The sequence below is a fragment of the Hipposideros armiger genome, unplaced genomic scaffold (genome assembly GCF_001890085.2).
Source record: "Hipposideros armiger isolate ML-2016 unplaced genomic scaffold, ASM189008v1 scaffold_107, whole genome shotgun sequence".
NCBI lineage: Eukaryota > Metazoa > Chordata > Mammalia > Chiroptera > Hipposideridae > Hipposideros > Hipposideros armiger.
This window is the reverse complement of record NW_017731457.1, coordinates 1185977-1201024: the sequence shown is the minus strand read 5'-3', so window position 1 is coordinate 1201024 and position 15048 is coordinate 1185977. Positions and strand designations below refer to the sequence as shown.

At 54.9% G+C, this 15048-nt stretch overlaps 1 protein-coding gene across 6 annotated transcripts in view; it reads left to right on the top strand.

Moving 5' to 3' along the window:
• The first annotated feature begins 6914 nt into the window (after positions 1-6914).
• Positions 6915-15048, top strand: part of CLIP2 (CAP-Gly domain containing linker protein 2) — a 94434-nt gene continuing 86300 nt past the window's right edge. For all 6 annotated transcript variants that reach the window (XM_019646902.1, XM_019646903.1, XM_019646901.1 and 3 more), the window contains exon 1: positions 6915-7228. The gene's annotated coding sequence lies outside the window, so the exon portion shown is untranslated. The remainder of the gene's footprint in view (positions 7229-15048) is intronic.

The following is a 15048-nucleotide window of genomic DNA, read 5'->3' as shown; positions in this document are numbered from 1 at the left end:
CTGCCCTAACATCTCTGCTTCTGCCTCTCTTTGCCGTACCAACAAGCAAGGACAGGTGTGGCAACGCTTTGTATAGAAACAGCCCCACTGCCCTAAGTCTCCTGGTGCACGTGCCCTCTGCTTAGCCTCACCATTGAGAATTAGACGTGGCCCCAAGCACCCTGGCCATGCTTTCATCAGAGTGCTTATGGCTTTGGACTGAGTCTATCTGTCCTTGTGTGTGGAGGTGGAGCCTGTCATTCCCATTTACCAGACAAGGAGACTGAGGCTGGGACCTGAGTCCCTCGTCCAGGGTCATGTAGCTGGTGCATCACACGCTTCGCATGAAGCTCAAGGTCCTGCGGGTCTGAGGCTTCCCAAGCCTGTGCCTCTTTCTTCAACCATGTACCCCTCCCAGCGCTGCTTCTCCAAAGTGAAAGCACATTGACAGCATTGTAATGACAGCTCCAGAGGGATGGGCAGCCAGGTGCTCCCACACCTGATTAGGACCCCTCAGAATCAGCCCTGTCTGTGGCACGACTTTTCTTTGGATTCAGCCTCCATTCCTGAGGTTCACAGGGAGTTCTGTCCACAGAATGGGAGATCCTCACACAGCAGCCCTTCCGGAGCATGTGGAGAACGCAGACTTTCACAGCAGGCCGGCGTGCTTGGAAAGCAAGCATGCCCTGGGTCCTGGCCCTGCCTTCCTAAGCAGGCAGCTGAGGTCCACCCTTCACCCCAGCTATAGGCAGCAAGCACCTCCCCTCCGCCTCAGAGGCATCAGGGGCTGGGCTCCTCCTCTCGCTGGGAGGAACTGGGAGCCCAGAGTGTGGAGGTACCATCTGCAAGGGCTCGCTCTTCCTCAGCCCACACCCTGCCAGGCACTGAGACTGGTGTGGCTGAGCAGGCATGCTTTGCATCTCTGTCCACATGACCGCTCCCCAGCCCTTTCTCCCTGACCGCCCTCCTCCAATCTGTCACCACACTGTCCCTGCAGAGCCGAGGGAGCCCGGTTCCAGGTCTAAAATTCATGTCCCTCCCCTGTCTAGAGCCCTCCAGGGCTCCCCATTACCCATGGAGAAAAGCTCAACTCCACAGCCCAGCCATGTGAGGACCTCCCTGACTGACGCCTGCTGCCCCTCTGCCTTCATCTTAGCCCTATTCCCTTGTTTCCTGATGGCCTGAGTTCTTCAAGGTTCCTCCCAATATCACCCTCAGGCTGCTCACTCTGCCTGCCACACACTTCGAGACACATCTGGGCTATCACCACCAAGTAACACACATTGGCCCCACACACTGAGAATTAGATGTGGCCCAAAGCACTGCCCATAACTTCATCAGAGCTCTTATCACTTTATACTGTGTATTTGTCTTTTCAGAGTAATTCCATAGCCACACACTGGGCAGCAACAGGGCTAAAGGATTTAAAAATAGTAAAAGGGGTTTTGTTGCTGGGACACCAGCAGTTTGAATATGAGCTCTAACTTTTGTATATTAAACACACATGGACCACATCTGTGGGATGAAGCTACAGAAATAAGCTGTAGAGACAGGATGCTGCGGCTTTTAAAAGGGCTGGTAGCTTTCCTAATGGTGCTTTGTCTAATGGTACTTTATCTTTCCTGCTGAAAAGCAACAGGGATTGGACAAATGACCTCTTAGCTTTTTTCCAAACATCTGGTTCTGGCTCACAGACACCGGGGGCATATTTACATCCAAGGCTAAGGGGGCCGCACTCAGAGGTGTGTGTGTGTGTGTGTGTGTGTGTGTGTGTGTGTGTGTGTGTGTGGTGGGGGATGCAAGGGTGTGTGGATTGGACCAAGAAAAGCCAGACCAGGCAGTGCAATTAGGACACTGGTTCCCAAACGTTCCAGGAACAGCTGCCAACCTTGACCAAGAGCTCTTCCATCAGCAGCAAAGGGAACAAAACAAGAGTTTTCCAGAAAGCCAGATTTACTTAATAAGAGCTGTCCTTTACTCCAAAATGATGTTCTTTCCTTTAACTGATGCTAAAACATCCTTTCTTGTAGGAAATGATGGCAATAGCAAGGTTACTTTTTCTAGTGTCTTTTCATGGTAAAATAACAAACTGGTAACATTCTGTCAGTCTCTAATTTTTGTGTTTTTGGTGGGGTGACTGCTGATTCGTGTAACTTCTCAGAAGGACCCAAAAAGCCCCCAAATTAGGCCTGTACTGCAGAGACAGTGCAGCCTTGTGAGGGGCAGGCAGGCTTGGAAGGAGCAGGGCTCAGTGGGCAGTGTCCTGGGGAGAAAGACACTGGCAGTGTCCCCAGACAAAGGGCTCATAGAAACACAAAATAAACATGCCTCCAGGGTGTGTCACCACCTCAGCTGAGTGACGCAATATACAGATGTACAAACTCAGGGGATAAATGAGGACTAGCCCTGGAAGGAAGGCCTTGAGGTTGGAAAGGGAGGGACTGAGAGGAGACCTGCAGCCAGCACATCTAGACACTTTTCTTGTCTAGAGGAGGCCAGAAGCCTGCAGCCCAGCTCAGGACCCATGGAGGAAGAAACCCCGGGGGAGTGGAGGCCATGGGGATTGAGGCCTCTTCCCAGAGAGCCAGGGTTCCACCCCAGCAGCAAAGTCCTCAAACATGTGTCCTGACCCTGAGTGACAGAGGGTGTCCACGCACTGAGGGGGAGACCTCTTCTCTCCACATCCCCCCGATTTCCAGGGCCCCCAGTCAAAGCCCATTCAGGAGTCACTCCAAAAGAAGCAACCCACCTTATCAGGCCTCAACTACGGATTTGTACCCCCTGAACTACTGCAGGTGCCCCCCTGCTGCCCATTCACAGCCACTGCTTCATGTGAGAGGCAGGAAGTGTAAGGATTAAAACACCAGCTCTGGCCCCAGGCGGCCTGGATTCCACCTGGCACCATACCCTACCTGCTCGGTGAACACGGACGGAGTTTCAGACCTGCATCTGTAGATGAGGCAGGTAATGGACCCTCTCCTCCTTGGGTGTCCTGAGGAGTTTACAGGAACTCAAGTGCTTAGAACCAACCCTGTAATAAGTCAGCTTAGAAATGCCAGCTTTTGTTCACTCAGCAGCCCTTAGGAAATTGGGGAGGCTACATGGAAAAGGGCCCCCAAGACCTTGGTAATTCCCAACAGGAAGTGCCCATACCACCCAGTAGCAGAAACTTCTGTTACTGCTGGGCTCCCTCCGCCACAGGAGATATTGATCGAATGGACCAACGCTTAGGAGGTGCCACGTCTCCCTCTAACAGAGAAGGAAGACCAGGACTCCGGAAAAGTCCACAAGTTTGAAAGTAGGGGTGTGGCCTGCAGAGTGATGGCCTCAGCTGATATCTCCATGGTGATGTCGCTCCCAGCCCCAGGCCACTCACAACATCCAAACAATCATTTTTTGTGTTTTCAACAGAAAAGGGTTTGGGTTTACATTTCTTTTGTTTGTTCTAAAAGTAACACTTGCTTGTTTAGGAAAATCCAGAAAGGGGGAGGAAAAAAAAAATCCCACCGGTTCTCTTAACCCAAAACCCACCATTGTGATCAGTTTTTTCCCCTTTATAATTTACAAGGTTGAGATTTTACCGTAGCCACAATTTTATGACATGTGTTTTATTTGACATAAATACAGAGATATTTTTCCATTTATTACAAATTCCTTGTAAACAGTGATTCAGAGACTATAAAATAGCCCATCATATGGGTGTCCTGTCAGTCCTAAAAAATAAAATAAAACAACAAAAGTATATCGGAGAAGCAGCAACCTGCAGGCCAGGCCTTCCCTGTGGCTTCCGAGACCTCTGCCCTGGCACCGAGTTATTCTCCAGGTGCTCTTCCCATAAACCCTCTTGTGGGGCTGCTGATCACAGCCAGGGTCAGCAAGAAAATGGCCAAATCAGCACTTTCTGTGGAGACAAAAGCTGTGAGTGAGAGGTCTACCGGGAAAGACCCCTCCCTAGTCCTCCTCAGCCCCCACCCTCCCATCCCCAGGCCTGACACCCTGGGCATCAGGCCCAGCCCCACCTTCCATGTCTATGTCATTTGTTTGGTTGCAGGAAGCAGAAGACCCAAATCCAAGCTTCGACAAAGCTAGAAGTGTATCTTCTCTCACCTAGAACAAGCCTGCCAGCAGGAAGGGCAACCAATGCTCCTCTCAGGTGAGTCATGCCTTTGCCACTCCACCTACCCAGTCCAGGTAAGGGGAAGCTAGTACTCAGAGGGCTGTCAGTGAGGGAGGGGGCTGGTGGGTTTTCTGCCCACCTCCTGCGGGGAGGAGGGGTTGGCTGAACCTGCTGGGTGGATGCAGGTGAGCTCAGCAGCCTCCTGGGAGGGTCTGTGGGACCTGAAATTCCTGCCTTTATTTAGACCTCAGTTTCCTTACCTGTGCAACAAGGGGCCAGGATGAAATAATGGTTTTGTTTCTGATCAGGAACCTTCTTAGTCCATCCCTGATGGGCTGATGTCCTGGGAACTTTGGCCACTTCCCTGGTTCCAAAAGCCTCATGTGTCAAAGAAGGGAGAGGTGCCTTCAGGGCCCACACACCATTTGGTCTGGGTCAGAAACCCACCCATTGGGCAAATCACTCTCTCTGCTACATCCTACCTACCCTGTCTTTTCTGAGGTCTCTCTCCTGCCCTAGGACCTGGGTGTACAGACAAGGTGGGGCCACGAGGGGTCTGTGAACTGCCTGAACCTGTCTGCAAAACTGTGTGTGTGTGTGTGTGTGTGTGTGTGTGCGCGCGCGCGCGTGCACATGCACATATGTATGTATAGAAGCATATCATATGTTTCTGGGGAGAGTCTCCATGGATTTCAGGGTCGCAAAGGGGTGCATGCCCCTAAAATCTGACCTGAACTGGCCTCTCCCTGCTTTCTCTGCTCCTCCTCCTCCCCTACAGGGTCCCATCCCCCTACCTCTAGCTGGACCCCCACAGCCTTCCAGCTGGTCTCTCAGGGTCTCAACTCCATGAGTTGCCAGGAACACTTTCGGAATGGTTTCTGATTGGGCCTCACCTGCTTTCTGTCATCAGGACCCCCATGTCCTCTGCAGCATCCTGGGCTCTCGTCCCACCACTAATTTCCAGGAGAGCCACCTGAAAAGCCGTCCTTCACTCTCTGTGCTTCTTCCTCCTCGTGGGGAGAAAAGTCCCCGTTAGAAATCTCCCACTCACAGGAGAAAATCCAAACTCCTAATACGCACTCAAGCCCTTTTATGACATTGCTCTTTGAAAAAAAGTTCACATTTCTTGAATGCTAACTACTTACTAGGCACTCTTTGTTCTAAGCCCTTCACAGAGATTAATGTGTTCAACCTCGACAACAAACCTAGGAGGCAGTCTAATACCAGCTCTATTTTGTAGATGCAGAAACAGGGGCCCAGAGTACTGCCCATCAGCTGGAGGTGATGGAGCTGGGTTCTTACCGGGGCACTTTGCCCTGGACGACCCAGCCCAACCATGTGGAATGATTTGCTCCCTAGCTCCTGAACATAGCTCTTTCCATCTCGAATCCTCTCTCTTCAGGTTGACACCTCCTCCAGAGAGCCTGCTCTCCTCTGGGCTCACTCTCCACCCTCCTCCCCACTTGGTCTCCAGGCGTGGCACTGCTCACCAGCTGGTGACCGACTCAGGGCCGGCCAGTACCCAGCCTCCATTATTATTATTATTATTTTTTAAGCTGAGCCATCCTGCTACCTGTTGGCAGCTCAGCAGCTGCTCAGCTCGGGCTGGACTCGAACCGCTGTTGCTCAGAGCTCAAACTCTTGAGTGAGCTCTTAACCAACTGAGCCACTCGGCCGGCCCTAGCCTCCATTATTAGACCATGACACGTTTGCTGTACTGAGGTAAAACACTATCCTCGATTTACAGTTGGGGAAAGTGAGTTCCAGAGGTTAACTCATGTCTCAAACATTACGGATACCAGGGCCATAGAGGGATGGTTAGTGACAATTTAGCAAATTTATCCATTCAACAAGTGTCATTGAATGTCTACCCTTGGCCAGGCACTGTACTGGGTGCCCTTGTGGATATAAACAAGACTGTGCCTGGTACCTGCTCTCTGGAGTGAGTTTCACTGTACAGACCATAACCTCCCTCAACATAAGCACATTCCCATGCTCAAGGAAAGGGAGGTGAATTCGAGCTGGGCTTTGCAGGGAAGGATGATTTGTGAAACAGAGAAAAGGGAGAGAGCACTGCTGGTAGAAGAACCAAAAAGACAGAGGCTCCGCAGTTAGCTTATCAAGGAGAAAGAGGACACAAAGGCAGAGGCCAACCACAGCCAGGCACCCATGGGTGTTGGCATTTGTTTACTTCTCGTCCTTGGGCTGCCACTTAGCCTCTGTCCCACCACTCAGGGGGGTGGCCCAGGCAGCGGTGCCAACTCCTCTGATATTGCAGGAGAGAGATCCTGTCCCAAGGAGGAGGGTGCAGGCTTCATCTGTGTCTTGGGTACCACTTTTTGCAGACATGTTGGGAGCAAATCACCAAGAAACCCGTGTCATTTATCCCCAACTCCTTTGGCCTTAGGACAGCTCAGTAACACCTGGAGTTCACACCTCGGTCACACATCCCCTCCTTACCTCTTCCTGGCCAGTCCAACGTCACCTCCTCTGTGAAGCCTTCCAGGAACCTCCCTATCCCTCACCCCCGCTTCCCAACTTTCCATCTCTTCCAATGGTCTGGGATACCCTTGAGAACGGAGCAAGGCTGAAGGATGCCCTTTTACCAAAAACGATCGAAGCGCCAATAGGTGCCCAGTGCTAAGGTGGGTGTTGGTGCACCCAGGATACCCCGCAACTGACGAGGTTACGCTGCGTTTTCCGCCCGCCCGCCCACTGGCGGCTCGGACCCGCGGCCCGAGAACCGCGAGGCCGCGCGCGGCGTGCCCGCCCCCGCCGCGCCAGGCCCCGCCCTCGGGCGCCCGCCCCAGCGCCGGCCCCTTTTGTTCCCTCCCGGAGCCGGGGTGCTCGCTCCGCTCCTCTCGGCTCGCTCTGCTCGGCCGCGGGGCGCGCAGGCGGCGACCGGGCTTCCTCGGTCAGCTCCTCTTGCTTTCCCGCCGGCGGCCGGCCGCACACACGCGGCACGAGGCCCGGGCCCGGAGCGCGAACGCCGAGTCCCGGCGCCAGGAGGTGCTCAACCGGGTGGCTGCGGGGAGCGGCCGCAGCATCCTCTCCCCCCGCGGCGGCCGGGCCCGCAGAGGAGGAGGCCGGCTCCGGGCCGCCGCCGCTCAGCCTGATGCTGGAGGGACGAAGGTAGGAGCAGCGGGGCGACCCCGAGGGAGGGGGCTCGCTGAGCAACAAAGGACCGAGGGATGCGGGAGGCAGCGGTCGCTCCGGCCTGGGCAGAAGCGGGCTGGCCCGGGGACATTGTCGCGCGGGGAGAGGCCCTAGGATCGGGGCTGGTGAGTGGGCGTGAGCACAGCCAGTCCTGGGGTGCACCCCAACTTCCCCCAGCCAGCAGGCGCAGAGGGGACACTGCTGGCGTTGGGGGGGCGCTTCTCGGGCTGCATGTCCCCGTGGTGAGGGCATCCCCAGCACCCTCTGTTCCCCTCCCCGCAGGCAGGGGTTCAGCACATCTGCTGGGGGGCCGCCCCTCCCTTCTCCCAAGGACAGCGCGGGGCCGCTGGACACGCCGCAGGGCTGTGGGCTCACAGGCCTGGGCGGGGGCACAGCCTGGTGGGCGCGGCCCCCCAGCTCCCTTCTCCAGACCCAGGTTCTGGGAGAACAGGGATCCTCCGCCCGCAGACTGGAGTCGCCTGGCTGATGCCTTTTGCAAAACTTGTTTTAAGTGCTTGGTGGAGGGGTTTGGAGGAGACTGGGGCAGGGCGGCTTTCCTCAGGGCTGCCCCCCCAAGCTGGCGCTGATGGCTCGTGAGGCAGCAGATTTTCTGCCCTCCCTACAGGGAGGGGCCGCGGCCTTCGAGGATGCTTTGCTGGGCCTCCAGGACCCGCCCGTTTGGGCCCTTCAGGCGGGGCCTGCGCAGGGCTGGTGCCCACTGGGCACTGCCACGCAGGCCCCAGCCCCACCCTCACCATGGGGAGGATGGGCAGAGGGGCCCTTGAGAGAAGTCACACATCCAGCCGTCTCTGAGACCCCACCTCTCCTTTCTGGGTGAGAAATGGGATTCCATATAAGGGCTGTTGCCCTCACCCTTGTAAGACACCCAGGGGACGCTAGTAGGGGTGGGGCTGTCCTAGGGCTGCTGGCAGTGGAGGAGTAGGGAGCAGGGAGCACCACGTGGGGGCCGACTCATGTTGTGTGTGTGTGTGCCAGACTCCCCACTAGTTGTAATGTAAACATCGAGCCCTTCATTCATCCAGCTGCTGTCACCTGGCCCAGCACTACCAGGGGCTGGTGGGTACACAGGACTGGGGCATTGCTGCCCCCAGGGAGCACCGCTGCCCCCAGGGAGCACAGATCAACACTGAGAGCTGTGGTGGGGGAGGAGGGACACCTGGAGGATGGGGTGGAGAGGAGGCTTGATGGAGCCCTGTGCAGAAGTTTGCTGCCAGTATGCCAAAGGGGCTTCAGGCAGGGAAATAGCATGGGCAGGGGCCAGGAGTCAGAGAAGGGAGCAGGAGGCCTGGTGGCTGCTGGGTTAGAGGAGCAGTAAAGGATTTAGGTGATGGGGCATGGGGTTTAAGGCAGGGGAGTTCTGTTCAGGGAAGGGATTGTCGTGTCCTTCCTGCTTTCCCAAGTGGGGCCCCTCAGACGACCTCCTCCATGAGCTATGGGCCCAGGATGCATCGCGTCTGCAGCGCCTGGCCTACAAGTGATGTTGGGGTGTAGGCTGTGTGACAGGTGGAGGGAGGTAGAGATGGAGAGGAGTTTCAAAGGCAGAGAAGAGCCTGGCAGTGAGGATCTGGGGAAAACCCAAGGCACACGAGTGTGCACCTGCAAGCCCCCAGGTGCACCTGGCAGGCTAGGTAGGTGGTACCTGGAATTGTGCACCCGGGGCCTGAAATCCCAAGTAGGGGATTCACCCTTGGACACCAGTTCCTTTCCAGCATCTCCTGTCTACTTTGGTGACCAGGGGTTTGGATGCTGGACCCTGACAGCCTGGGTTCAAATCCCAGCTTTGCCACCTACTAGCTGTGTGACCTCAGACAAATCAGTACACGTCTGTCTCACAATTTTCCCATCTGTGGAATGAGGATACTTGTGATATCTACCTGTTAGGGTTGTTGAGAGAATTTAATGGATGGATATGTATGAAGTGTTTGCACTGTGACAGAGGGAATGCCCACTGTTATTGTGGCTGCGCTGGGTGGCCCTCCAGCCTATACACAACACACTCACACACACACACACACACACACACACACACACACACACACACCCCAGTGGCTCATCCCCTCCGCAGCTGTTTGTCCACTGTCCGACAGTCCTACCTATTAGCCCCACCCAGGCCCTGCTTCTCTGCCTCCCTGCAGCCTCCTCCCTCAGCTGCCCCCTCCGCTTTGGTCCAGCCTCCCTTGGCAATGGGAAAGCCACCATCCCCACAGCCCCAGCCATCCCTGCTCTCTCCACTCTGGTCCACGTTGTGGGGGCAGTTACCTTCTGGCCTGCCCTCCCTGGCCCTCCCACCCTAAAGATTGACCTCACCCTCTTGATGCCATCTACCATACCTCTGCTTCTGTGCCCAGAGGAGGGGAGCTGCATTCTTGACCCTGCTGGTTCCCTGCCCCCTTAGTCCAGGCTGTTTTAACAAAATACTACAGACTTATTATAAACAACAGGAATTTATTTCTCACAGTTCCGGAGGCTGGAGCTCTGAGATCAGGGTGTCACCATGGTTGGGTGAAGGCCCTTTTTCAGGTCGCAGACATTGCCTGTATTGTCACATGGCTAAAGGGGCAGGAAGCTCTGTGGGGTCTCTTTTATAAAAGACCTTTCAGGGCTCCATCCTCATGACCTAATCACCTCCCAAAGGCCCCACCTCCTAAGACGGTCACATTGGGGATAACGTTTCAACATAAGAATTTGGGGAGACACATTCAGATCATAGCATCTGCCCAGTGGTTCTTGGGGGAGAACATCAGCTTTTGTGTAGTTTTAAAAAACCAACAACACATATTGAGTGCTTACTGTATGCTAGGAACTGTTTCTAGCTCTTTAAATGCATGTGTTAGTTTATGGGTATCTTAGTAACATTCCCTATGCTTCACAGATGAGGAAATCAAGACACACAGAGCTTTCCCTGTTTGCCCTCCATGCATTTGTTAAGCACCTACTGTGTGCCGGGGAAACGTGCCCCCTTCCTACATGCCATCTGACCCACCTAGCATATTCATTTCCCTAAAGCACAATTTTGGCCATGCCTTCCTCAGACACCTGCACCCACTTGCTCAAGTGCAAAGTCTAAATGCTATCTGGCTGTCAGGGAGCCAGCCAGCTGTGCCTTGGCCTCCGAGCACAGTTCTCCAGCGCTGGCTCTACCCAGACCCGCCTCATCTTATAAACTGAGTAGTGGGCACGGCTTCCTGAACATGCCTGCCTTTGAGGGGGGAAAAGGGAAGGGCTCTGACCATGTATGTGGGATAATTTTGTTGCAGGGGACAGGAACTTCCTCCAATTAGGTTAAGTGAAAGGGGAGTTCGGAGGAGGGAAAGGGAACTTGTGCAGCAAACAATCGCAGGCTGCCGGCTCTCCCGCAGGAGGAGGGAAGCTGGCTGGCAGCCCCTCCTCCGGCTTTCCTCTTTGGACTGTGGTTTCATTTTCTCTGCCTGTCCCAGTGCATCTGTCCCTTCTCTTCTCCCTGTAGGCTGGCTCTTTCTGGGTTGTTGGCATGGCTGCCCCGAATGGTGGCTTCAGCTTGAGGCCACAGGACCTCCCAGAGGTGTTCCCCTCCACCTTGGGGTGCCAGCAAGACCAATTGGCCCGGCCTGGGTGAGGGTGCCCACCCCATCCACTCAGCTGGTGGGGGACAAGCCACTTGGTCTCTGGGGCTGGGGGTGGGAGACAGTGCTGGGCGCAGCCGGTACAGTGTCGGCTGCATTTATGACGCGTGGTTTGTGCGGGGGGAGGACAGGAGACTGGGGGCATCACCATCCTTGAGAGCTCTCGGTCTGATGGGAGAAGAGACCCATGCTAACTTCCCATGGTGCCACAGGATACGGTGTGTGGGTCTCCACCGTTCAGCAGTATGATTTATTGGGAGAAATGAGTGCATTGATCTGGCCAATTTAGGGGAAGGATGGCATGGCTGGGGCTGTGCCCCATGGGCCTCCCCCAGCTCTAGCTGGGGAGCCTCCTCTGCTTCTGGAGACTGGGGGTCCCATTGCCAGCATGGGACCTACCTTGTCCCACCATTCCCTTCTCTGGCCTGCGCCGCCAGGGTACACAGAAACAGTAACTCAAAACTCATGTAACTCATGTTTTCAAAAGAAATGCCTCAAAATGATAATGAAATGTTTCCCTTCTGAATAGAAAGCAGAGCAGGTCAGGTGGTTTTGATTGACAGGGCATAAACATGGGGCCTTGTCCACTTACCGGCTTCCCCCTTTGCTGAGCAGCCCTTGCCCTGTTCCTGGAATCATACCTTTGACTCCAGCTGCAGCTGGAAAGACACCCACGTCCCTTCCACTTCCTTCTTTGCCCTTTTGGCCTCTTTGCCATGAGAGGGTGGAATTTTAGGCTCACGAGGAGCGCCTGGTTTTCCAACCTCCCTTCCCTAAAGAGGCGAGCCTGTGGATGTCTAGGGCTGATCTGCTGCTGCTTGCGCCTAGCCTGGCTCCAGCTCCTCCCTGGGGACCCCCAGCCCCTGCTCCCCCAACATGTGGCATGAGGGTGGGCGTGAGTGATGGCTTCGAGGAGCACAGTGCACTTCCGTTTCGGCACTGCCTTCCGGAAGCTTTTACTGAATTAGGATGACATTTGCCCCCTTTCTGAAAATATGAACAAGATAAAACTTTGAGAAACATTTTAAAGCCAGAGTAGAAGAGAGGCCTCACTGCCCAATGGGGTCATTGCCCTGACTGGCTGCAAGTCATTCTCGGTGTTACTGAGGTATGCAGGGCACTAGGTGGGTAGGATGGCCTAGGGGGCTTCCTGGAGGACGAGGTCTAAGGGCTGCATCTGGGAGGATGGGCGAACTTGGGGTGGTTGAGGAGGGCCTTCTTGATGGGTGCAAAGGGAGAAAAGTGAAGGAGAGCTTTGGGCCTCCGGGAGAAGAGTGTCCGGGTGGGAGCTCAGCATGGAGCTCACCGTTCTTCCAAGTGGAGTGTCTGGCTGTGGGACCCGGTGACGAAGGAAGGAAAGACATTTGGTGTCTTTGGATTTTTTGCTACCTTGTATCCCGCTTCTGCTCAGGCCCTTTTCTACTATACACTGTTCGCTTCATAAATTTGTGTGTCGGTTCAGTCACTCAGCTCACATTTAGCTTCTGTTAGACCAGTGGCTGCGCTGGGCTCAGGGGACAGGAAGCAGATGAGGGAAGACATCCGACGGGGCCTTGTGTGTTCTTTGTATGATTCCAGAAAGGACTTAAGGTGATTTGCAAAGATAAATGCAGTAAGACGAGATGAAAAAGACATGGGAAAATTAGGGCAAGAAGAAACCCAGGGAAGCAAAAGTCAAATGAAGCCAGAGCAGGCCCTGCACCTCCTATTGGAGGTAATTTGACTCCGAGCTTTCTAGCAGCAAGATCCGAGAGGGAAACAGGAGTTTGGAGTGGCTTTGTCTGGTCACATTGTCTCGTGGAAGCCCATGCTGTATATAAGTGAGGGACAGCACCTCCAGGGAGGAGCCAGACCGTGTGGTCCTGGGGCAAACGGCCATCCAGAATACAGAGGGAGGGAGGGCGGATGGCAGCGCCTTCTGATCCTTCTACTCCTCCTCCCGGAGGATCCTGGCCAGCAGCTGATGCTCGCAGCCAGCCCCCTCCACAAGCATCTAACGGGATGTAGGGGCGGGTGAGACCCAGTGAACCAGGAGCCAGACTTGTCCCTGCCCCGAGAACCCCTATCTCTCGAGGAGGTGTGGGGGGTTGTGATACAGGCTGTGTGGAGAGCTCTGGGCGCACCCACTCAGCTCCAAGAGTTGGCTAAGGGATAGAAGAGGGGTGTAGGCATTCCCGGCAGGACAAGCTACAGGTAGGTTGTCTCAAGGAGCAATGAGAAGTTCAGGGAGGCTGGAATGCAGGGTGCTGTGGGGGAAGGGGGCCCAGGAAACAAGGCCAGGACAGGCGAGGGCCGGGTCCATGGGCAGAGGTGCTGTAGACTGGCCTGGGCGCTGAGGGCCGTGGGGTCCCCTCCAAACCTCTTTCCTAAATCTCTGTCCTTTCCCCCCAAGCCTGGAGATCTCTCTGGGCCTCAGCTGCCCCATCAGGAAGGTAGAGCTCATAATAGTATCTTCTTCACAGGGCTGTTGTGAAGATTAAATGAGTTAATATTTATAAAGCGCTTAGACTGCTGCCTGGAGCTGAACAAATGTTATGGATTTGTGGCTCCTTAGGCTGGAGCAACTCAGCCGAGGTTGATGGGGTCTCGTCCCACCCTGAGCTCTCCACACTAAGTATACCCACACAGGTTCAGCGTCAAACACAGTGAAGAAGAAAAGTCCTGTGACAGAGAGAGGCGTGGACATGGGATCGCCCTTCCCCCTGTGGTGGGCCAGCCCTGGGAGTGGGGGTCACTCAGCAGGTTCCTGTTGATGTTGTTTTCGACAGCAATAATAGCCGCACAAGCCCTAGAGAGCTTCTCAGGGCAGCTGTGTCAACTGAAGCAGAAACCTGCTCCGAGAGCAGGCCTGTTTCTGCTTACTCTCTTCTGGTGATGGGGAGCTCATTGCCTGCTTTGCCCATTGGACTCGCAGCCAGTGAGCATCTGCTGTGTGCGCCAAGCATGCTTGGTGCTGGGTTTCCAGCAGGATGTTAGTCATTCGGAGTGCTGAGTTGCTTCCCTCTATCTTCCCCAGACGTTGCTTGAAGCCAGCCGGGTGAATGCGTTGATGGGGTGTGAACAAGCTGTTATGGGCCTTCAACTAGGCTTGGGGAGGATGAGGGTGCCTGAGGAGGGCATTTTCATTCATTCATGTGTTTATTAAACATACAATATTTTGAGCTCCTGAGTGTGCTAGGCGCTGTCCTAGGTACCGAGAGCCCAACAGTGAACAAGATATGCAAAGAACCTGCCCTCCTAAGCTGCTCTCAGTGAGAGCTGAGGGAGTTTGCCAGCAGCTGAGAGGAAGGGCATTCTAGGCAGAGGGAACAGCATGTGCAAAGGCCTGAAGATGTTACAGTGTATATGGGTGTGGGTGGGTGCCTGCAACATTCTGCCAGAATTTGGTTTGTTGGGGGCAGTGGGGGGTGGGGGTTGCCTTTCTGGAAGCAATAAAAGAAACTACTGACTTTGAGGGCTTGATAGTGACTGACCTCACCCTGGGACCACCAAAGTCTGCCCCTCCTATACCCTCCAGCAAACTTAAGTTGCCTCTCAGAGGTGTAGATGGTACCCCTGGCCCCCTGGCTGGTTCATCCTTTCTGCAGACTGCCACACCCTGGCCCTTCCTTGTGGGCCCTGGTTTGAATTCGTTCCTCTCTGTCTGGGCCTCTCACGCTGAAGAGGGGCCAGGCCTGGACCTCAGTGGGCTCTGCCTCCTACCCGCCCTCCGCAGGGGAAAGCTCAAGTGAGAGGAAGCCGAGGTTTTAACTCACTGAGCTTCTTTAGGGAAGAAGGTTGGTGCACAGGAAGGTTGTTCTGTAAGCACAGTACCACTGTGTGCCAGACCCTGGGCACTTGAACTCTGTGGATCCTTGGGCCTTCCTGCAGGGAGCTCACAGAATCAGGGGAAGACACACTCCAGTAGGTCCGCCTGGTTAGGGGCCACAGGCTGAGGCAGTCTGATGGGCAGAAATGCCCGAGGGCAGCAGGCACCACCCTTGCTTCCTCCACTCCTGCCCAAGTAATTTTAAACTTGCTTTTTGAAGAGTAACATCCATTCAGAAAAGTGCTCATGTCATAAGTGTACCGCTTGGAGAATTTTCTCAAAGTGGAACGCTGGGCAGCAGCACCCAAAGCCAGACTCAGACGCCGCGGCTCCCCAGAAGTCCCTCCTGTTTTTACTTCCAGTCA